Here is a 23,392-nt window from a genome sequence, read left to right as displayed (position 1 = left end):
GTAAGCAATTGTTGGCATCTCTTGAGAGACAATGGAGTGCACCTATGGGGAGTGAAGTCAAACCGCTGTGTTAGCAGCACTGAAGTGACCTCTCAGGGGCACAAGCCTAGGCAGTGTGTCTGGAGATCCTGGGCCGTCCAGACAACAAGACAACTCCCCCTCCGTTGGCCTCACTTATGTGGTTCAAAGGAAAGCAGAGCAATACTTTTGGCGCCAGTTTGGCTGCAGGAGTTGCCGGAAGGAGGCGTACAAGACACCATCCAACCGTCTTAGGAACTCCACTCCAGAATTGTGCTACTCCTTAGCCTTTTCTTCTCCTGAAGATGTCCTGCAAGGCAACGGAGTTTTCCTTCTCCTAGATGGGCTCCCTTCCCAGGCTGATGAGCCCCATGTGCCCCTCTATAGCACATGCAGAAACCACCTTCTTGACCATTGGGCCCACTATTGGTCTCATCCATTCAATCTGCTGCATGCAGGGGAAGTCCCTACCGCACTGAGGGTTGGAGACCCATTGGCTACCCTCACCTGGTTTAGCCAACCAGTCAAAGCCATTCCTGTAGTGTGGCCACTGGCACATGCCGACAGCTTCTAAGAACCACAGGTGAGAGATGAGTGCAGGGTGGGGATCAAAGGTGGATAAACTATCCCACTATTCCGCCTTGGTCAGACAACACCTGGAGCACTGTTTCCAGTTCTGGGCACCAAAATTTAAGGAGGATATTGACAAACTGGAATGTGTGCAGAGGAGGGTAACCAAGATGATCAAGGGGTTGGAAGCCAAGCCTTATGAGGAACAGTTGAGGGAAGTGGGTATGTTTTGCCTGGTAAACTGAGAGACACCATGATACTCCTATCTAAAGGGCTGGCTTGTTTTCTCCTGCTTCAGAGGGTAGAACGCGAACCAATGGATTCAAGTTACAAGAAAGGAGATAAACATCAGGAAAAGCTTTCTGACAGTCAGAGCTTTCTGACTGTGAAACCTACTCCCAGGAGAGGCGGTTGATTCCCCTTCCTTGGAAATTTTTCAGCAGAGGTTGGATGGGCCACCTGTCATGTATGATCTAGTTGAGATTCCTGCATTGCAGGGGGTTGGACTAGATGTCCCTCGGGGTCCCTTCACAACTCTACAATTCTATGATTCTATGCAGCCTCCCGGTTCTTAAACAGCCATGGCTTCCCCCAAGGAATCCTGGGAACCATAGTTTCTTAAGTTGCTGAGAGTTGTTAGGAGACCCCTATTCCCCTCACAGAGCTACAATTCCCAGGGTAGTTTAAGGGGAATAGAGGAAGGGAGAGAGCAAAGCATTAAAAAAAAAAATCAAGACAGCTTTTGCCGACATGAAAAAAGAGAGGCCGTTCTATTTTGATTTCTGGAAGATCTGGAGGGAATTCGTTCAAGCTTCTGTTTCAAAAGGATGCCTCTCCCTGGGGTTCAGCATCCCTTTGGTGATGGGGCTGTTTGAGATCAAAGAAATAAACTCTCGTGTGCTGCAGCAAAGCACTACACACTCACACACCCCACAGCCACTGTTTTCCTTGCTTCTAAATTCTCTCAAAGCGTAGAGGAAGGCGAATGAGCACATGAGATTATTTAGATGTCATTCTCCTTGAGAAAAAAAAACACAAGGATGAACACACCTGTAATTAAATTCACATAGGCCTGGTTCGGTTGTGCGAAATTTCGGCCTGCCGTTGAACATTCGACTCGGCTCCTCTGCCAAACAAACAAAAAAGCCCGCTTCAGTTTCTGGGGGCATCAGACAATAGTCAATGCTGAATGCTACAGTAAATTAGCAGTGGCATGTAGGGGTGGTAGACAGAAGGGAGCCAAGAGGCGGCAAGACATATGGTCAAAGCAGGGAGAAAGTACGAGAAAGCAGTGGCTTGGCTTCTCAAGCTCACAGGCCAGGGCAAGGCAAGGCACATTGAAGCACATTTAAAGCATACGACTTCCCCCAAAGAATCCTGGGGACTGCAGTTTAACTCCTTGCAGAGCTGCAACTTCCAGCACCCTTAACAAATCGCAGTTCCCAGGATTTAAATGTGCTTCTGAGAAATGTCGCTGGTGAATCCTGCTTCACCTGCACACATGCGCTTGTGTTATACGGGCACAAATTTCCTGGATCTCCCGAGGAAATCTTTCAGAAAAGGGCCGCTGAAATGACCAAGGAGATGGAGCAACTCCCCGACGGAAAAAGGTTGCAGCGCCTGGGAATTTTTAGTTTGGAGAAAAGGCAAGTAGGAAGTGACACGATAGAAGTTTATAAAAGTACTAGCTGGCTCTGCCATGCGTTGCTGTGGCTCGTCTGTGTGATTCCCCCCATCCTGTCCCGATCCATGACATACCCCGTCCCCGGCTTATCCCTGTGATTCCCCCCCCCGTCCCGACCCATGACGTATCACGCTCCCTCCTCCCCCCCCCCGCTCATCCCTGTGACTGGTCCCACCGCGTCCTGACCTATCACTTCCCCTCTTCCCCCACCCTGGCGAGTCAGTACCTCCATTCAGCCTAGTCTGTAAAGGCTTCGGGGCTAGTATGTAAACGGGAGCCGAGGTGCTGTGGAGAGGGAAGGTTTTATAGGTGCAGTACCAGTGTAGCTGCCGCTAGAGGGCACTGGTTTGCAACCTGGTTCTTTTCCCAGCATGCATTTTCATCTGAGTGGTGTGTTTTGAAACACAACGTTTTGGGGGTTTTACCTGGCACAGGTGTTGGTGAAAAGTGGATACTAACAGACATGGCCAGTTTACATTTATATATATATATAGATTCATCATGGTGTAGAGGTAGTGGATAGAGAAAGGTTTTCTTCTCCCTCTCTCATTACAATAGAATTCCTAGACATCTGAACATGGGAAGATTCAGGACGCGGTGCATAGTTAAACTGTGGAACTCACTGCCACAAGAGGCAGCGATGACCTCCAAACTAGATGGCTTCAAAAAAGGATTGGACAATTTCAGGGAGGATAAGGCTATCAAGGGCTACTAGCCATGATGGCTATGCTCTGCTTCCATGGCTGGAGGCAGCAATGCTTCTGAATACCAGTTGCTGGAAACCACAGGAGAGAAGAGAGCTCTTATGCTTAAATCCTGCTTGTTGGTTTTTCCGCAGGCATCAGGTTGGCCATTGTGCTGAACTAGATGGGTCACTGGCTGGACCCGGAAGCCACTTCTGGGGGCACCACCCCATAAAAAGAAAGAAAACAAACTTCCGATGCTAGCTGGGAAATTGCACATCACAGAAGCAAACATTTCAGAAGGAAGGCTAAAATTAGCAAGGTGTATTAATGAACGAAGACCATCTCAATTCATCACTAGCAGCCTATTCCCTCTCCCCTTCGCTCCCCTCTTCCTAATCACAAAGATTGCTTTCTGCATTCCCTCGAGAAAGGCCGTTAAATGCCTTGCCAATCAACATGTACCTTCCAAAGTCACTGATAATGAAAGTCTGCACTTGGAACTTTTTTTAAAAAAGAAATGCAAGATGTAAGTCTTAGAAACACACAGATCTCTTAAGTAAGGCTGGGTGATATATCGATATTGATGTCCGTTTCATAATTTTGGACCTGGCATCATGGTGTGTGTGTGTGTGTGTGCTATGCAAAAATCACAATGCAGGGAAAACTGTGAAACCAGCCAATGCCTCTACATAGCTCCATCCTTATTTCAGACATCGTGATATATCAGTATATTGCGATGTTTAGCTGGTGATATATCACAGTGTTGAAAACCAGTTATCCGCCAACCCTACTCTTTAAGCTGGGATTTAAGAAAAGGGAGTGACCTTTCAAATAATTTTTGCAGGAGAATAGTTTTTTTTCCCAAATTTTGTTATGTTATTAAGGACACCTCAGTACTTGTTACTATTTAACTTTATTTTATTGGGGGGGGGGAGAGATTCACCTTGCCTTTTGGACAAAAGGCATCTATCAAATTTAGAAATACGCACTGAGAAAATGATCCGATATAATGAAATGAAAACAAGAGAAGCAGGAACCGAGCAAGGAATTCCTCAACCAATCAGGGCTCCTTAAACAAGAATGACCTGAGTCACAAATCTAGAGGAAGTGAAACGAAATCGGCTCCCTTGGAGCAGTGTTTGTGCTCCACATAGTTAATTTAATAATTAAATTTATATCCTTCCCTTCCACCCCAAAAAGCCAGGGCGGCAAACAGCGAGTGATGAAACAATAAAGACATATCCTCCAACATGTCTCCGATGAAAACAGGGACGTCCTATTCAATAATAATAATAATAATAATAATAATAATAATAATAATAAATGCTGTTGCTGTTGCTGTTGTTTTATACCAGGCATAGGCAACCTTGGTTTTCCAGATGTTTTGGAACTACAACTCCCATGATCCCTAGCTAACAGGGCCAGTGGTCAGGGATCATGGGAGTTGTAGTTCCAAAACATCTGGAGAGCCAAGGTTGTCTATGCCTGTTTTATACCCTGGGTTGCCCCAGCCACTCTGGGCAGCTTCAAACATATATAAAAACACACAAAAAAATCAAAATTTCAGAGTCACAACAATCTTTTCCCCCCACCCTCTCCTTGCTTTCTGCTAAACACATGCACGCATGCACACACGACTGCGGTTCAGCTACTGTTTGCGTGACCAGGGTAAAAAATAAATAAATACATCCTCAATCTCAATTCCAGGCCCCTACGGTGCCTATGGCAACTGGCACCCGTCGCCTTGGAAACTAATCTCGTGGTATTTGAACAACGTAACAAGGGCCTTTAATCTCCCAAACACTGTAAATCTTTATTCTCGCCCGCTTGGCGAGATCCAGAAGAGGCAATATAAAAAGCCTGTTGTTCCCACCTGGAAAGGGAGCTCCCTTGACTAGGGTTTTGTATACACGGGGTGGTTGTGTGTGTTTTGCTCCCCCAACTCAAAAGGGAGGGCCTACGGAGAGAGGCCTACCGTCAAGTAAATAATTAGTCACATTTCATGAGGCAAAAAATGCGTCCCCCGAGGCGATGGGGACTCTGGAGGAAGCGCTGCACACGCAGCGTTTCCACGCTAACCTGTTCCCCACATTTAAAAACAAAAGCATGGGTTATTAATTTGCACTTAGATTCCACCTTTCCTCCAAGGGGCTCCAGGTGGAGTAGTCATCATCATCATCATCTTATTATTATTATTATTATTAGTAGTAGTAGTAATAGTACGCTGCCCATCTAACTGGGTTGTCCCAGCCACTCTGGGCAGCTTCCAACAAAATATAAAAACAAAGTAAAACATCAAACATTAAAAACTCCCCTATACAGAGCTGGTTTCAGATACAGTGGTACCACGACTTACGAAGGCGATCCGTTCCGCGGCGCTCTTCGGAAGTCGGATCCTTCGTAAGTCGAAGCATCCATTTTGCACATGTGCAAAGCACGATTTTGCGCTTGGCGCAGAACGCACGCGCGGCAAAAATACTTCTGGGTTAGCGGACTTCGGAAGTCGAAACCTTCAGAAGTCGAGGCATCCTTAAGTCGAGGTACCACTGTATCTTCTGAATGTCATATTGCTACTTATCTCCTTGACATCTGACAAGAGGGCGTTCCACAAGGTGGGGGCCACTACTGAGAAGGCCCTCTGCCTGGTTCCCTATAACTTCCGCCCTCGTTTTATCCTTGCAGCAGTCCTGCGAAACAGCATTTTAAATTCGCCAGGTGCATTTTGCACCTGGCTATCGGCCACTTGCGACCAAGTGAAGATGCCCGGGCGCCGGGATGGCGCCTGACGCCTGCACCATCTGGAGGTGCATGCCTGGGGATCATTGGATCTTGACTGTTTTCACACACTAGCAACACATCCTGTAGAATTCTACCTGTGCTATTTTATCTGCACAATCAGAACAAATTTCAGGAACCAAAACGCCATATTGAATAACACGACTTTCGAGCCGTTTGTCCCCCAAACGGCAACTAGACATTACATATTGGTGGCTGTAACCCTTGCTTAAGGGTTTATACATGAGAGTTTCTAACACTTCCTGCGAGGTAGAAAAGGTTGAAAAAATGAGGGAGGGAAGGAGGGAGGGGGTATGGGGGAGGGAGGGAGAGGGAGAGGGACCCCCAAAGTCATTCAGTATGTTTGATGGCTTGAGTGAAGATTTGAAATGGAGGCCCCATTTGCACTATACAGTGGTACCTCAGTTTAAATACTCAATTGGTTCTGGGGAGCCATTCGCTCCCCGAAAAGTACTTCAACTGAGCGCCGCTTCTGCGCATGCGCGCACCGTGGAACCTGGAAGTAAACACTTCCGGGTCCGCGGAGTACTTAAACTGAAAGTACTCAAACCGCAGCATTCTCAAACCGAGGTATGACTGTACTTTGAAAGCACTATTATACAACTTTAACTGTTTGTGGCTTCCTCCAAGGCATCCTGGGAACTGTAGTTCGCTAAGGGTGCTGAGGATTGTTAGGAGACCCCCTTTCCACTTCACAGAGCTACAATTCCCTGGGTGCTTTAACAATCCTTCAGAGGGAGCTGTGCGAATTGTAGCTCTTGGGAGGGGGGGGGGTAGGCAACCTGCTAACAACTCTCAACAGCCTTGGAAAAGAAACTACAGCTCCCAGGATTCTTGGACGGAAGCCATGGCTGAATGAAGCGGTTTCGTGGTGCTTTAAATGTACACTGTAGTTGGAGCCTAAGGCTTGCCTTTGGCTATGAGTCAGACCACAGAACAATCCCTAATGACTAGACGAAGCCGCCTTACACCAGCTCAGACATTTTGGCTGCCTAACTCAGTATTGTCCACTCCCAACCGTCAGAGGCTCTCCAGAGTCCCGTTTCCATCACCCGCTCCCTAATCCTTTTTAATCTGGAGATGCAAGGGATTAAACCTGGGACCTTCTGCATGAAAAACATGTGCTCTACCACTGATCTGTGGATTACTTATTACTAGCAGCCTCATTACCTGCTGCCGTTGCTCAGGAATTCAAAGGAACAAAACAAAAAAATCAGTGCAGTTTTGAACCCAGCGGCTAAAGACCAATGGTTACAGTCCACCATATGGATTCACATTGCCACCCGACCGTATCCAACCATGAAAATCAGCCCCTTGGACTCAGGAACCGTCATGGAAAAGTTGGTTAAAATCAGTGCAAGTTTGAAAGGTTTGGTCTCCGAGGCTCGGTGTCGGGAGACCTTATGGTGGTTTGTGAAGGAAAGCAAGGCTCTGTGAAAGAGCTTGGCTGAAGTGCAATAATACTACTGCCAGTTGTTGGCGGCAGGGGGACTTTTCCTTGACCTTGCTATGTCACTAAGTCCAAAGAAGAGCACATCCAAGCAACTCCTCCGCTTCCTGAGAACTGTCCATGGTTCTGAAGGACCCAGATCTGACCACCTTTGGTGCTCTGATTCAATGTTCTCAGCCCCTCTAACTTGCTGGTTCTTCACTCTCTCTGCTCCAGACCCCTCTATGGGTTTAGCCTCAGTCTCATCAGGATTTATCAATCAGAAGGTGAAGGAGCATGTACCAAGATTCTTTGGGGGAAACTTAAAAGTGGTATGATTTGAATGTATGGGGCCTCAGTGGCAGAGCACATCCTTTCCATGCAAACCTTCCTATGCTCAATCCCCGGCTGGGAAAGACTTCTGCCCGAATCCCTGATAAGCAGCTGCCCGTCAGTGTTGACAGTACTGGGCTAGATGGACCAATGTTCTGACTCCGGTGGAAGGCAGCTCCCTATGCTGCTACGTGCTAGAGACTGAGGCCAGGAAATAGAGGCTGTGCCTAGCAAACAGGGACAACTGGAGCATATGCTGTTTGCAGATGAATATTTGGCGTATGGAATACTAATTACCTGAGCATCTCAAGATCCACAGCTAAACAGTGGATTTTGCAACAACAGACCCTCCAAATGTCCCGATTTTCCAGGGACAGTCCTAGATTTACAGAAGCCATCCCAGTTTCTGATTTGATCCTGGAATGTCCCGCTTTTCCTTAGGACATCCCTATTTTCATGGGAGAAATGTTGGAGGATATGGAGCTATGCGACCCCCAAGCCAAGGAGATAAGTAACTATACAACCTTGAGAAGACATCTGAATGCAGTCCTGTATAGGGATGTTTTTAATGTTTAATGTTTTAGTATGTTTTTATATATGTTGGAAGCTGCCCAGAGTTGCTGCGGCAACCCAGCCAGATGGGTGGGGTATAATAATTATTATTATTATTATTTATACCCCGCCCATCTGGCTGGGTCCCCCCCCCCCGGGCTGCTTCTAACACACATTAAATACATTAAAATATCACAGATTAAAAACTTCCCTAAACAGGGCTGCCTTTAGGTATTTTCTAAATGTCAGGTAGTTGTTTATCTCTCTCACCTCTGATGGGAGGGCGTTCCACAGGACGGGTGCCACTACCGAGAAGGCCCTCTGCCTGGTTCCCTGTAGCTTTGCTTCTCGCAGTGAGGGAACCGCCAGAAGGCCCTCGGCGCTCGACCCCAGTGTATATACAGGACCAAAGCCGTTTAGGGCTTTAAAGGTCAGCACCAACACTTTGAATTGTGCTTGGAAACGTACTTGGAGCCAATGAAGATCTTGTATAACGATGTATAATAATAATAATAATAATAATAATAATAATGGAATAGGGTGTCCCCATTTTCATCGGAGAAATGTTGGAAGGTATGTCAGCAACTTACAGGTTTCTAAAAAGGGGATTTGATGAATTCATTAGGATAAAGGCTCTCAGCTGCACCAGCCATAATGCTTGTTTACAACCTGCAGGACCACCAGCAGCAATGGCTCTAATATGCCTGGGGAAGGTAAATCAGGAGAGGACTTTTGCTCTTGATTCCTGCTTGTGAGCTTCCCAGAGGCATCTGGCCAGCCAGTTGCTCTGGAATATAGGCTGCCAGACTAGATGGGCCTTGGCCTGATCCTGCAGCCATGCTCTTCTTGCTCCTCCTTCCCTTCCTGCATTCCTACTAGGGAAAGTGAGGGAGACGAAACCTCCTCTTCAGACAACAAGGAATTTGGTACGCCAGCAAACGCTGCCTAATCTCCTCCCCGCAACTCTTAAAAGGCTTCCCGTTTTCCACGGCGCTCAAATCTTATCACGTCTTATTTGCATATTGCATAAATATTTATTTGCTTCTAATCCTGCAAACAAAACTTGCCTTCGGGGTGGTGGGGGAAGGAATGAAAATTATATTTTTTAAAAAAGAAGAAGTAGTAGCAGCAGCGACTCTTAATCAGAAACGGCAGCCTTCGGGAAGCTGGAAACAAAAATGGCATGACGGGCTTTACCAGAGGAAGGAGATGAGTGTTGCCACCAGAACATGACTTTCAGGCAGCTGTCTAGGCTGTTCCTAACCTAAGCAAAACAAGCAGGAGACTATTCCGTAGCTAGGGTGCCACTAAGAAGGCCCTCTCTCCCCGGTGGCCTACTCCCACTGTTGAAGGCTACTAAATTTAATGAACTGATTGACACGACTGTTCTAAAATTATTCAGGGTGTGGTCGGAGATAAAAAAAAATATTCTTCCTAGCTCCTTTTACTAGAAACTGACGGGTAGGAGCTTCAGGGTACACACAAGAAAGAAGAAGAAGAGTTTGGATTTGATATCCCGCTTTATCACTACCCGAAGGATTCTCAAAGCGGCTAACAATCTCCTTTCCCCTCCTCCACCACAACAGACACCCTGTGAGGTGGGTGGGGCTGAGAGACTTCAGAGAAGTGTGACTAGCCCAAGGTCACCCAGCAGCTGCATGTGGAGGAGCGGAGACGTGAACCCGGTTCCCCAGATTACAAGTCTACTGCTCTTAACCACTACACCACACTGGCTCTCATTCAAGAAGTGAAAGCACTTCTTCATTCAAGGAGTAATGAGTATCTGCTGCAAGATGTGATCGTTGGAAGTGAAATATCAGGGATCATTCAGTTTGCAGCTTAAGGGCTAATTCTGTCAGTGCTAACGTCAACTAGCCAGGGGAGGGGGACAGGTGGTGTTGCTTAGCAACCAGGCAGAGTGGCATGATCTTTGCTGAGGTGGAACATGCTCCGATTGGCTGTGTCGTTCTGAGGGAGATTTCCTCTGTATGTTTGGTTGAATGTCTCCCCACTATGTACAAAGGCCAAAGTAAGAAAGAGAAAAGCTCCCTGTCCCCTTCCTCCTCAAATTATACGCTGTTTCTTTTCAAGTTTTTTCAGTGATGTAGTTGTTGGCATTTTTCCTTCTGGATTCTGCTAAGCAGCTTTGCTACCGGGAGTGATGGTCGCCCTTTAGAAGCGATCAGATAAATCTATGGCGAAGGAAAGGTTTGTGTATGGCTACTAATTATACCTATATTAGTAGAGAGTCAGAGGGATCATGCCTCTGAATTTCAGCTGCCGGGGAACAAAAGGGCTATTACACTCATGTCCTGCTTCCCATAGGTAGGGAAGCGAGATGCAGGATTAAATGGACCACTGAGCTCATCCGCCACCTCATCGTATGATCTTAGGTCAGCCACTACAGGCGGTAACAAAAAATGACGCTCCACAATTTCCCCCCAAGAGGTATCAGGGCAAATGGGATCACCCGGATCTAAAGGCCTCTCCACGTAAATCAAGACTCTGGAGCCTCGCTTGTGACAGTAACCATCAGACGCCACCCTTAATTATATCTTGCCATGGCCCGAAGGATGAAGGGCAAAACACATTTGCCAGTACCTAGACTTCTCCTCCTGTGATCAAAGTGCTTGCGATCGGAAGCAGCGTAAATCCGAAAAAGCGACTCTCGTTTTCTCTCGAAAACAGCTTCTCCTTTTTCTATCAGCGACACACAGAGACAGAAGGTGAGTTGCAAGAGGTTAGGGGATCTGAGAAAGTCACACAGGAAATCAGAAGCGGTATTTGCTGCCAAGCCATTTCCCGGCTGAAGATGACTGCAAGGAAGAAATCTCCAGGAACGGTACCAAAAGGAAGATGGAGATGAGAAAGCTTTGCATGCTGCTATTTTTTGAATCGAAGAGCAAATACTGGAAGAACAGCCTTATTTATTCCTTTTCCCGTCTGCACTACCTGCACCTTTCAGGAGAGGAACCACACAAACGAATGCAAACACCTCCACCTGACATTTTCGTGTCGGAAGCTCTCTTCTGTTGAGCCAGCCTAACTCAGTATTATCTGCATAGAGTCACTGGGAGTGATTTCCCAAGGTTTCAAGCAAGGGGTGCAATTCAGATATGGAGGTTACTGTGTTAGTTTCCCCCGGTTATAATAATAATAATAATAATAATAATAATAATAATAATAATAATAATAATAATAATATATTATTTATACCCCGCCCATCTGGCCGGGTCTCCCCAGCCACTCTGGGAGGCTTCCAACAGAAGAATAAAACACAACAATCTATTAAACATTAAAAGCCTCCCTGAACAGGGCTGCCTTCAGATGTCTTCTAAAAGTCTGGTAGTTGTTTTCCTCTTTGATATCTGGTGGGAGGGTGTTCCACAGGGTGGGTGCCACTACCGAGAAGGCCCTCTGCCTGGTTCCCTGCAACTTGGCTTCTCGCAACAAGGGAACCGCCAGAAGGCCCTCGGTGCTGGACCTCAGTGTCCGGGCAGAACAATGGAGGTGGAGACGCTCCTTCAGGTATACAGTACTGGACCGAGGCCATTTAGGGCTTTAAAGGTCAGCACCAACACTTTGAATTGTGCTCGGAAACGTACTGGGAGCCAATGTAGATCTTTCAAGACCGGTGTTATGTGGTCTCGGCGGCCGCTCCCAGTCACCAGTCTAGCTGCCACATTCTGGATTAGTTGTAGTTTAGTAGAAAATCAGATATATAAGCTAATTGCCAAATGGAGCCATAAACCTAGGTTACGGTTGCCACAATGGAATGTTATAACCAGCGTAAAAACAAAACTATGCCGTGATAACTCCCTGAAACGAGATATAGGTAAGGTGAAAAAACTCAACTAATAATTCCTCAAAGACAAATAATAGATTTTAATATTCCAAAAGAAACTTGGTATAGAAAAGAAATAAATATCCCAAAATAACCTCTAAATAAAATAAACCTTGACGAGGTGCCGGCTAAGTGACTGGTTTCGCTGGAAAATATCTCTTTCCTCAGAAGGAAAATGTTAAAGGGCTGAGAAATATCATTGCTCTTTGAAAAGTTTAAATACAGGGCTGCAAAAGCTCTCCTGGTTGTGATGGTATGTCTCCATTGTTCAGACTGCACCTTCTTTTTGCAATTGATTTCATTTATTATTATTATTATTATTATTATTATTATTATTATTCATTTCTATACAGCTTTATAGTCTAAAGAAAAACATCTTAAAGCACCTTACAACACATTGAAACATCAAATAAAACAGTCCAGGATAAAACAAATGAAAGCTTCAAGAGAAACCTTCTCTAAGTGACTTTCCCCATATTTATTCCTGCCTGAAAACCTGAGGTGCTGCTGCCAGTCAGTGTAGGCAATGCTGAAAGAGATGGACCATTGATCTGATTGGCTGTAAAGCTGTTGCCTCTATTCCTCTTCCACAGACAGTGGGAGGGAGACTTGGAAGTTCCCACCAACCCTTAGCATCTGAACAGCAGACCAAGTAAATAAACAGATCACTTGATCACGATCTTTCCAACGATGGTGAGAAGGATAGCGTTTCTCTTTAAAGGATACCAACTATTTTTCAGGGAGCATTCATACATATTTGATGCAATTCAGTGTCCTCGGCTGCCCTGGGCAACATACATAGACATCGAAATTCCTTCCTCTGCAATTTCACTTCTTTCGGCTGCCTGCCTGGGCACGTAACACTAAGCCATGGTTTGCTTTAACAATGCTTGGCTGAACAAACCAGGATCATTCTAGCAGACGGGCCAAGTAACCATGGCTTGTTCCACCGAAAGCTGGCCCATTTTCAGTCCACTCTTGCCTTGCCCCTCTGTAGCAGGGTGAGCCTCTGGGGCAGGGCTCTGAAACAAACCAGGGTTGTGGGTTGGATGCAATGGGAGAGCAAGATAATGAAAGCCAAGATTCATAGTCCAAACAAACCATAGTTAGCTGGCCTGGGTGGTTTTGGGTGTACAAACCATAGTTAAGCCAAACCACGGTGTAGTGTTATGCGTGAACCTGACCACAAACTCTAGGGAGGTAGTTGAGAAGGCATATTTGACACGCCACAACAGAGGGGCTATCACTGGTAAACAGGGACAACAAAAAGGGACATAATTATAGATGATTACAGTGACATATCGTCAACTGATAGCCATCCCCGCAATGGCAGTCGCTGTTTTAAGATTCTGCCATTCTTTTTCTGTCTTAGGCTGAACTTCTAAAGCAGAAGGACAGGACCGGGGGGGGGGGGGGAGAGACCATATTTGGCTTTGGGCAAATTGCTTGTTTTGATTCCCCCTAGCAGCATCTTTCTTTATTCATTTTCAAAATGGCTCCTTTTGTCTCTAATTTAGCGGTTTGAGAATTGTGCTCCTGGAAGGGAGGGAAAGGAAAACTCCTTCGCTTTGATGTTTGTAATTCATTAACGATATTGGTGCTTCTCGAAACATCACTGTCTTGTTTTCCCCGTGGGAATGGCACCTGCATAAATGCAACCCTCTCAGCAGAGATGCTTACGGACCACTTCACGATGAAAGCTGACTCGGGCAATACACAAACTGACTCTGAATGCAAGCAAAGTAAACATATATGGAGCTTGTCAAAAGCAGAGTGGGATGGGAGGGGGGCAGCGGGGTAGATAAATAATAGGCCCTTTTCTTTTCTTTTGCATCAAAGCACAGGGAAAGGGTTGTACAGTGGTACCTTGGTTGTCGAACTTAATCTGTTCCGGGAGTCCGTCCGACTTCCGGAACCCTTCAAAAACCAGGGCGTGGCTTCCGATTGGCTGCAGGAGCTTCCTGCGCTCAATCAGAAGCCATGGAAGCTGCGTTGGACATTCGGCTTCCAAAAAACATTCACAAACCGGAACACTTACTTCCGGGCTTGCAGCGTTTGGGAGCTGTTTTGTTCAGGAGCCAAGCTATTCAACAACCAAGGTACCACTGTACTTAAAAAAATTTTTTGCAGAGCTTTAGTAGCTGCAGTGGCCATACTGAATGAAAAATTGATAGGCTCTTACATTTTATCTACCCATTACACAGAATGAGGTGTTAGTCTTAGCCCTATTTAGACATTAAGATTGCAGGCGGGGGGAAGAGAGACAGAGGGAGAGGGAGGGAGAGATGCATGCTGTCCACATACTAAGGGCATTATGGCACAAGGCTCCAGCTCAGGAAAACGGCAATGTATTTCCCAGAGATGCAAATATGCCCCACAGATATTGCAGGAAATGCGAGCCAGGGTGGAGGGCAGCAGAGTTTGCCCTGTTCTCTCTTTACATTATGCTAATTGCATGGATCAAGACCATCTGAATAGGGCTGCTGAGTTGGTAGAATTCAGAACTCTTGTCACTTTAGAGTTGGAAGTGGGTGAACGAGTTTGATTTCCCCAGTCATTCCTTGCATAAAAGTCCAGTTCGGATTCATGTAGGGTTTTACTCCTTAGCCCTTTCGTCTCCTGAAGATGCCCCACAAGGCAGTGGCAGCAGAGGTTCAGGATCAGAGCAGTGTTCGAAATTAGCCAGGCACTTTTGCACCTGGCTATCTGTGGGATGTAATCCATTGGGAGCAGTCAAATACAACATTCCTTGTTTTCCTAGAGTGGAAGTGCAAAGGGATGTTGGTTCTAGCCAGTTGAACTTCCTGTTACACCTGGCTGGAGCATCCTTCCTTGCATGTGACTAGTGGGTGGGCGCGACCTTTCCAGACCTGGTAAAAGGCCAAGACATGCTGCCACTCTCTCTCTCTCTCTTCCATCTTTCCTTTCGTCCTGTGAACTTCTTGAACTGCTGCTTGCCAGCCAAGCAGTCCCCCAGGTCATCTCCCTTATGGGGTAAACCTGTTTGTATATGTTTGTAACTTTAAGCCTAAAAGCCTGCCTTCAGGGATCACACCGGGCTCTGCCTGGTCGTGAGTAAACTTTCTTTTTATTGCTTATTAAGAAGACTGTGGGGTCTTTGTTCTTTTAGGAGGGATTCAAGGGGTCTTACCAGGAAAATATTAGAACACATTTCAATCTGGACAAGTTTGCAACCAGTTTTCTGCTGCGTAAAGGGGAATGCACTCTGCGAAGTAAAGGAACTCGCTAGTGCAAGTTAGGAAGGATATTAATAAGCAACATATCCTCTCCTGTCACCCTCAACATTCCCACACTATCGGCCACTTGCGACCCAGTGAAAATGCCTGGGTGCCAGGATGGTGCCTCAAATCTCCACTATCTGGAGCTGCATGCCTGGGGATCATTGGATCTGGACAGTTTTCACACACTGTAGAATTCTATCCATTCTATTTTATCTGCACCATCAGCATGAATTTCTGATTCATTCAAAATGCTTTTTCTTTGCAGCCAGCAGTCAGCAACGTTAGAGCTAATTGTTCTAACTCGTCTTCACGTACCCCACTCCACTACCCTTCTCACAGTTGTGAAGAACATATTTACGTTATGAATGTTCCGTCTCACCATTAAGAAAAAGAGGTCGGAATAGGCCAATACATATGCAGACTGGCCCTGGATCAAGTGACTTTCCTTCTTTAAGTTCTCAAAGTTCTTGACTTAGCTGAAGGTTGTCATCTGAACTAACCAGATGCTTAGCTGGTAATCAATCACAGTCAGTGTATCATTTGAAGAAGAAAAAAGACTTTGGAGCCGTCTTGCCCCCAAATGGCAACTAGACATTCCGTTTGGGTGACTTGGTTCAAAAAGCCGTTTGGTGCGTACCGTATTTTTCGCTCCATAAGACATACTTTTTTCCTCCTTAAAAGTAAGGGGAAATGTCTGTGCATCTTATGGAGCGAATGTGTGGTCCCTGGAGCCGAATTGCCCAGGGGCGAAAAGCAGATCGTGCTTTTTTTTTAAAAAAAAAAAAAGAAAGAGCTAAAGGCTAACAAAAGGGAAAGAGGAAGCCGCTCAGCAGTTGATTGCAAGAGATCAGGGAGGGAGATAAGGGACCAAGCTCCCTTCCGGCCTGCCCCCTTGCCCTGGCCTCCATTGTTGAATGTTCTGCAGAGGGAGGCTGTTTGTTTCCCCAGCAACATGTGACTGGTTGATTGGATTATCTGGCTGCTTAGATCAGTGTTTCCCAACCAGTGTGCCTCCAGATGTTTTGGGACTACAACTCCCATCATCCCTAGCTAGCAAGACCAGTGGTCAGGAATGATGGGAGTTGTAGTCCCAAAACATTTGGAGGCACACTGGTTGGGAAACACTGGCTTAGATTATCAGAAGCTGCAGAACTGTGAGTTGAACAGGATTTTTTCCCTTTGCAAAATAAACTCAACAACTTTGAGCTGATCCTTTAAAAAACGGCGCTTTCCCCCTTTCCTCCTCTGAAAACTAAGTGTGTCTTATGGTCAGGTGTGTCTTATGGTTAGGTGCGTCTTTTGGAGCGACAAATACGGGGGCTTATACTATCTGAGTTTCTGACACTGGATCAGAGTTCTCTTCCCCAATATGCAGCAGCTAAAAGCAATATCACAAATGTTTAGCTGAGATTCCTGCATTGCAGGGGGTTGGACTAGAGGGTTCTTGGGGCCCCTTTCCAGCTCTGTGGTTCTACGATTCTATGAAAGAAGCAAGAAAACAACCAATGGTGATTATCAACAATGTTAACAACACAAAGAGCAAGAAAGGCGAGTCTGCTCTAAGAAGAATGTTGTTGGATCATGAGATCCTAGCAACTGATTGACAGGTGCATTCTCTATGAAGAGTGACCCTTGCGTGCCAGAAGGAAATGCAGAGAGAATAAGAGCTTTGGTCAGCCGCTCCACACCTAACATGGTTAAAAGCTACAATAAAGCCTGAACAAAAATAACATCTAGTCACATATGTACGTGTATGATAATGTGTTCACACACAAGCAGATCTGTCAGCAAACACGCCTATATATTTATTTTATCTTAATACAAGGGGTCAATAGGTCCTAGCTAACAGGACCAGTGGTCAGGGATGATGGGAGTTGTAGTCCCAAAACATCTGGAGGGCCAAGGTTGGGAGTGCCTGCTTTAAAGCTTCAGTAAATGAGCAGTAGGGAAATAAGCAGGTTATGCAAGTGAATTATATAGTGAAAATTCTGAATTTCCTGTTTGTTTTTTTAGCCATTTACTGTTTGTGGCAAAAATCAATAAATGGGGGATGAGTTATAACAACACACTACAATTAAACAAAAACCAGTCATGTTGCTCATGGTTAACTCACTTCAAAAGCTCCTGAAATTAACCAAGTTTCTGCCCTCCTGATGATTAAACATATCTCTTCTCTAAACTAAAAAAAAAAAAATTTCCAAAATATTTGAATGGTCAGTTGATCTTTTCTACTTTTGACCAGTCAAATACCCAGTCCTGAATGAAATGAAACACTCTGGTCCAGATATTAATGGAGAGACCTCGGTGGCAAGGGCACAGAGGTATCTCACCTAAAAACCTGGAGCCAGCACTGGAGCCCAGAACTAGTATGGTGTGATGGTTGATGTGTTGGACTGGGGGTGGATCTAAACACAGCGTGGAAAACGCTATAAAAAAGCCAGCAATTAGATTGTTTTAACAAAAAGAAAAAAAATCCCTATGGGAAATTGCGTTGTAAAATTTCCTGCTCTCTGGCGCCATCTGGTGTTGCAGGTTCATAGCGCATTCAAATCTCTGTTTCTCTATTAATGTAGCTGAGTCCTGGGAGCTGGCAAACCAGGGTTCAAATCCCCATTCAGCCACAAAGCTCGCTGGGTTACCTTGGCCCAGTCATGCGCTCGCTCTGTCTCTCTCAGCCTGGCCTACCTCACAGGGTTGTTGTGAGGACCAAATGAGAACCACGTGTGGCACCTTGAGCTCCTTGAAGAAAAGGCAAGATACAAACGTGGTAATAATAAAGGAAAGGGGGGGGGAGGAAACACATTTCCTCTGCCCACCTCGCCGTCGATTGCAGCTTCCCCTGCGCTTCTCTTTTTAAATCAATACGACCTGACACTAATTCTAAAGGTTTTAATAAATGCTTAATGCCTCGCTCAAAGGCCTCCCGCCTCTCGCTCCCCACCGCAAGATTTGTATTAATAGCGTTGGGGCCTGATTTCACCAGGCTTTTTAAAAACTGCTTGGCATAGGTGCTTGTCCTTAAAAACAAGAAACACTTTCCATGGCGGCCTCTCATAATAAAACTGGTCAGAGAAGCTGTGGCAAGAGGCCAGCAAGGATGGAGAGAGGAGAGGAGGCGAGGGGGGGGGGGACGACTCACACGAGGTAAAATGAGGCAGAGGGAAAAGATAGATCACTTGAGACTGCTATGAATGACGTCTAAGATCTGGAAGCGGGGGGGGGGGGTTGACCGAAAATCTGCCCCCAACCATCTTCAAAACAAGCCTTCATCTCCCTTCCACAGCGAGGACGAGACACAGGAAATCTGGGGCTGGATCTCCTGGATTTATTTTAATTCAGAGAATCGTGGCGTTGCAAGGACCACAAGGGTCATCCAATCCAACCCCCATTTTGCCCAATGTGGAGCTCGAACCCACGACGCTGAGATGAAGAATCTCCCACCCTCCAACATTCCTCAGGTGCAAATAGGGACATTTCTTACTCCCCACCCAACTGACCCTCCTTGACCCCCATTTTTTTGCACAAAGCATTCAAAAATAAAGACTCCTTGCGCTCCGCTTCCCGTTCCCCCCCCCCCCGCCCAGCTGCCCAAGAGAGAAGGCCGGCAGCATAGCTGCCAAGTTATCCCTTTTTTAAAGGGATTTTCCCTTATGCTGAATAGGCTTCCTCGCGAGAAAAGGGAAAACTTGGCAGCTATGGCCGGCAGCCGCTGCCATAGAGGTGCCATGGGATGCTCCTTCTAAGCCGCCTCTGCTGCCGCCATCGCTCAGGACAAACGCCGGCTCGTCCACCTCTCAGAACTGGGGGTCCCTTCCATCGCTACAATTCTACGATTTAACAATCAATTCCTTTCCCCAGGCGGCTCTGGGAATTGAAGTTATGTGAGCGAAACAGGGACCCTTAACAACTCTCAGCACCCTTTAACAAACTGAGATGCTTTGGGAGCAAACTCCCAGGAAGTTTTGGGAGCAGTGTCAGAAACACAGATACTGTATATATAATCTAATCACCACAGAAGATCTAGTTGCCTTTTATTTTCTTGCAATGGAGTTGTTTACAGTCATATCTCGGTTTAAGTACGCCTTGGTTTGAGTATTTTCAGTTTAAGTACTCTGCGGACCTGTCTGGAACAGATTAATCCACTTTCCATTACTTTCAATGGGAAAGTTCGCTTCAGGTTAAGTACAGACTTCCAGAACCAATTGTGTACTTAAACCGAGGTACCACTGTATTAGAATTACCATTGAGAATTTCATTTCTATACGGCTTTATATTTTAAAGAACAAATCTCACATCAAATAAAACAATAACAGAACAAATCTCACATCAAATAAAACAATAACAGGACAAACACTAGCCTCGTGGAAAATATTTCAGGTCCTTCTTGGAGATCGATTTTGCTTCCCCTAGTAACCAAGCTGGCATCCAGAGATCTCCATGGGGTCGCAGTTGGACCCACACCAGCTGCAAAACGCGCTTGGCGCCTGGATAATTTCTAGCACTTTTGGCGAAGGTTTTGGCCAACCATCGTTTTACCTAGCACAGGCATGTCCAAAGTCCGTTTCAGGGGCCTAATCTGGCCCGCTAGTCAATTTAATCTGGCCCCCGTGGCAGTATACATATACACCCTGGGGTAAAATCCGTTTAAAAACTCAGCAACTTCAATCCTAAAAAATTTGGTCGGCCCTCACGCATGTTCACTTCATCAAATCTGGCCCTCTGGGCACGCCTGACCTAGCTCAATACGGTGTACCTCTCCACACCTAACGGATCTCAGCACCCGTTAACATATTACAGTTCCCAGGATGCTTTGGGAAAAGCCGTGGCCGTTAAAGTGGTGTAATAGTACTTGAAATCCTCTCTCAGCCTAACCAACCTTGCGAATCTGATTGGGAGGATCAAATGAGCTCGGTACGTGCCCAGCCTTGAGGTCCTTGCAGAAGAGACAGGCCAACAAAGGCAAGGAATAAAATAAATAATCATAATATTCTACATCTGCCGTCAGAAGGCACAAGGAAAGAGAGGGAAAAGGCTAGCCCTTAACAATAGAAACTCAGCTGCAGTATCTAGATTAAAATCGCACAGAAAACGTTCCATGTGACCCAGATATGGTGGCAGGCGTCTACTTTTTCGGCCCCGGAAAATAAGTGGAATTCAAAACGCTGTGCCTTATCAGGAAAGCCTTGTGCCAGCCAAAGAGGTTTCAGAATACACCTCGGACTTGGATCGGTATCACCCGCTGTCACTCTAGGCGCTAGATAACAAAAAACGGAGGTCATCGTCAGCCGCCTTCCCGCGCTAAAGCGCCAGGTAACTGGGTGCAGGCCAAACAAGGAGAGAGCGAAATGAGATCAGACGTGGAAAAGCAGTTTCAGGGAGAATATGTGTTCTCTCCCCCCCCCCCCAGTTTCACCCTCACTGCGAGAGCTGGCACACCGCACAGACTGGATATAGGGAATGTTTGCAGTGATTCTCCACTGGATTAAAAAGGGGGCGGTATGGAGAGAGGGAGAGAAACAGCTTGAAGTGGAAGTGGTGAGAGGAATCTCACAAAGGAGGTTATATTTGCAAATGCAACATAATGCTCCTCCCACACTAGCAAGGAACCGAGTCTTTGGAACTCCCTGCCCATTGATATTAGAAAGGTGCCGTCAACACCTGGAAAAAACCTTTCTTTGTTCAATTAAACAAGCCTCCCCAGACATGCCATTTTGACACGCGTTCCAATATGCTGTTTTGGTTTATAACATATATATTTAAAATGGCCAATTTTATTTCCAAGGAAGGGGGAATTCTTCTTCTTCTTTGGCGATCACTCGTAGCCGAGTAAGATTGTCTTCCATAAACACGGTTTTAACAATGGGTCCATAAGTGACTGTGGAGGCCAATTCTGGATCCACACGTCCTTCCACAGTGGGGACATTGGTTTCCAGGCGGGAGTTGATCACGGTGTGTATTTGCCAAGCGTGCCTTCCTCTTAGCACATTTCTCCATTGCGCCCTGAGATCGAGTTTCTTCAAAGCCCATGGCACCTTTGATAAAGGCTGTTCTCCAACTGGAGTGTTTTATTTAGGTTTTTTTTTATGATTAAGCAGTATATAAACCCCATTAGTCGGTAGAACATGAGACTCTTAATCTTAGGGTGATGACTCTTAATCTTAGGGTGACTCTTAATCTTAGGGTGATGGCCCTCTGGGCATGCCTGACCTAGCTCAATACGGTGTACCTATCCACACACAGTTCCCAGGATGCTTTGGGAGAAGCCGTGGCCGTTAAAGTGGTGTAATAGTACTTGAAATCCTCTCTCAGCCTAACCAACCTTGCGAATCTGATTGGGAGGATCAAATGAGCTCGGTACGTGCCCAGCCTTGAGGTCCTTGCAGAAGAGACAGGCCAGCAAAGGCAAGGAATAAAATAAATAATCATAATATTCTTAATCTTAGGGTGATGGGTTCAAGCTCCACATTGGGCAAAAGATTTCTGCATTGCAGGGGGTTGGACTAGATGACCCCTGGGACCCCCTCCAACTCTATGATTCTGTGAAATAGGGTGCTGAGGTTCACACCATCTAGAAGCTCTCTCTTGTGACAGAGAAGCAGCTCAGGAGCTACTTAAGAACATCAGAGCAGCCCTGATGGATCAGAACGAAAAGGTTTGCCTGTTGTTGTTGAATTTATATACCGCCCTATACCAGGTCTCAGGGCGGTTCACAAAATAAAATCAAAACATAAAACCACAAAATAGATAATCAGAATAAAAACAACACCCCCCCTTTAAAAAAACACTTTTAAAAAGGGCATAGGATGTCAATAAGATCAACCAAAGGCCTGGTTAAAAATGAATGTTTTTGCCTGGTGCCTAAAGATGTATAATGAAGGCGCCAGGCAAACTTCCCTGGGGAGAGCATTCCACAGATGGGGAGCCACTGCAGAAAAGGCCCTGTTCTTGTGTTGTCACCCTCTGGACCTCTTGAGGAAGAGGCACATGAAAAAGGGCCTCAGAAGATGATCTCAGGGTCTGGGTAGGTTCATATGGAAAGAAGCGGTCCTTGAGGTATTGCGGTCCTGAGCCATTTAAACTTTAAGGCTTTATAGGTCAAAACCAGCACTTTGAATTGGGCCCGGAAACTAACTGGTAGCCAGTGCAGCTGGACTAGGATCAGTGTAATATGCTCAAACCGTCTTGCTCCGGTGAGCGACCTGGCCGCTGAATTCTGCTGGCGAAGATAGCTCAGTAGAACCTCCAGTTTCAGTGCAGTATGCCTTTGAACCCCGTAGAGAGCCTGTGTGGTGTAGTGTTTAGAGTGTCAGGCTACGGGCCTAGGAGACCAGGGTTCAAATTCCCCACTCTGCCAGGAAGCTCAATGAGTAACCTTGGGCTACTCACTGCCTCTCTCAGCCTAATCTACCTCACAGGGATGTTGTGGGAATTAAATGCTGATGAGGAGGAGAACCACATAGATCACCTTTACCTCCTTGGAGGAAAGAATAGTGGGATGTAACTACAGTATGTATGTATGTATGTATGTATGTATGTATGTATGTATGTATGTATAAATAGGGACACAAACATTTAGTGGTTTTAACATCTACAAAAAGGGGGGGGGAGGAACACATCCCCTGCAAACACTCCCTTGAAACAACCTTCTTTAATATATTATAACAGGGCAGTGGGTTTGTTTTAACCCACAGCTTCAGAGAGAGAACAAAACTATCCAGGCTAGGAATTGGAAGAATGAAGACCTACCTACAGTGGACGAATGGCAGTCGAAGATGACCGAATTTATGGAACTGGCGGAACTGACCGGGAGACTCCGTGACCAGAGGGAAGAGTCGGTGGAAGAAGATTGGAAGAAATTCAAAGTTCATTTGAAAAATAATCGCAATCTTGGAAATGTTTAGGATTTGGAAGTACGTAGGGGTTGTAGAAAAGGATTTCTTGAAATATTTTTTTCTATTCTTTTTTTAATATATTAAGATTTCGATATAAGTGTTAATTACGGTAAAAAGTGAACGGGTTATGAATTGTGAAATAAAAGAAATAATAGGTTGTGTAATATAAAAACAAGATTTGAACCATGATTTAGAAATTACTAAAGAGGATATATAATGAAACGCAGTTGGGAGGGACATGAGGAAGTCAACAGTGTTAGGGAGTTAGATATATAAACAGGATTGTTTTTCTTTATTATTGTATTTTACTGTTTCTACTTTTGTATGTTATTCTTTTTGTATGCTT

The 23,392-nt window shown here is 45.7% G+C and overlaps 1 protein-coding gene across 3 annotated transcripts in view; it reads right to left on the bottom strand.

Annotated features, from left to right (window-relative positions):
* Positions 1-23,392, bottom strand: part of GTF2IRD1 (GTF2I repeat domain containing 1) — a 106,515-nt gene that overhangs the window by 76,625 nt on the left and 6,498 nt on the right. Inside the window, exon 2 of one of the 3 annotated variants that reach the window (XM_088658251.1) lies at positions 1,639-1,714. The exons of the other annotated variants lie outside the window; for them this stretch is intronic. The gene's annotated coding sequence lies outside the window, so the exon portion shown is untranslated. The remainder of the gene's footprint in view (positions 1-1,638; positions 1,715-23,392) is intronic. 3 annotated transcript variants of the gene reach the window in all.

Source organism: Zootoca vivipara, chromosome 14 (genome assembly GCF_965207765.1).
Source record: "Zootoca vivipara chromosome 14, rZooViv2.hap1.1, whole genome shotgun sequence".
Lineage (NCBI taxonomy): Eukaryota > Metazoa > Chordata > Lepidosauria > Squamata > Lacertidae > Zootoca > Zootoca vivipara.
The sequence above is the reverse complement of the archived record's forward strand: the minus strand, read 5'-3'. Positions and strand labels throughout refer to the sequence as shown.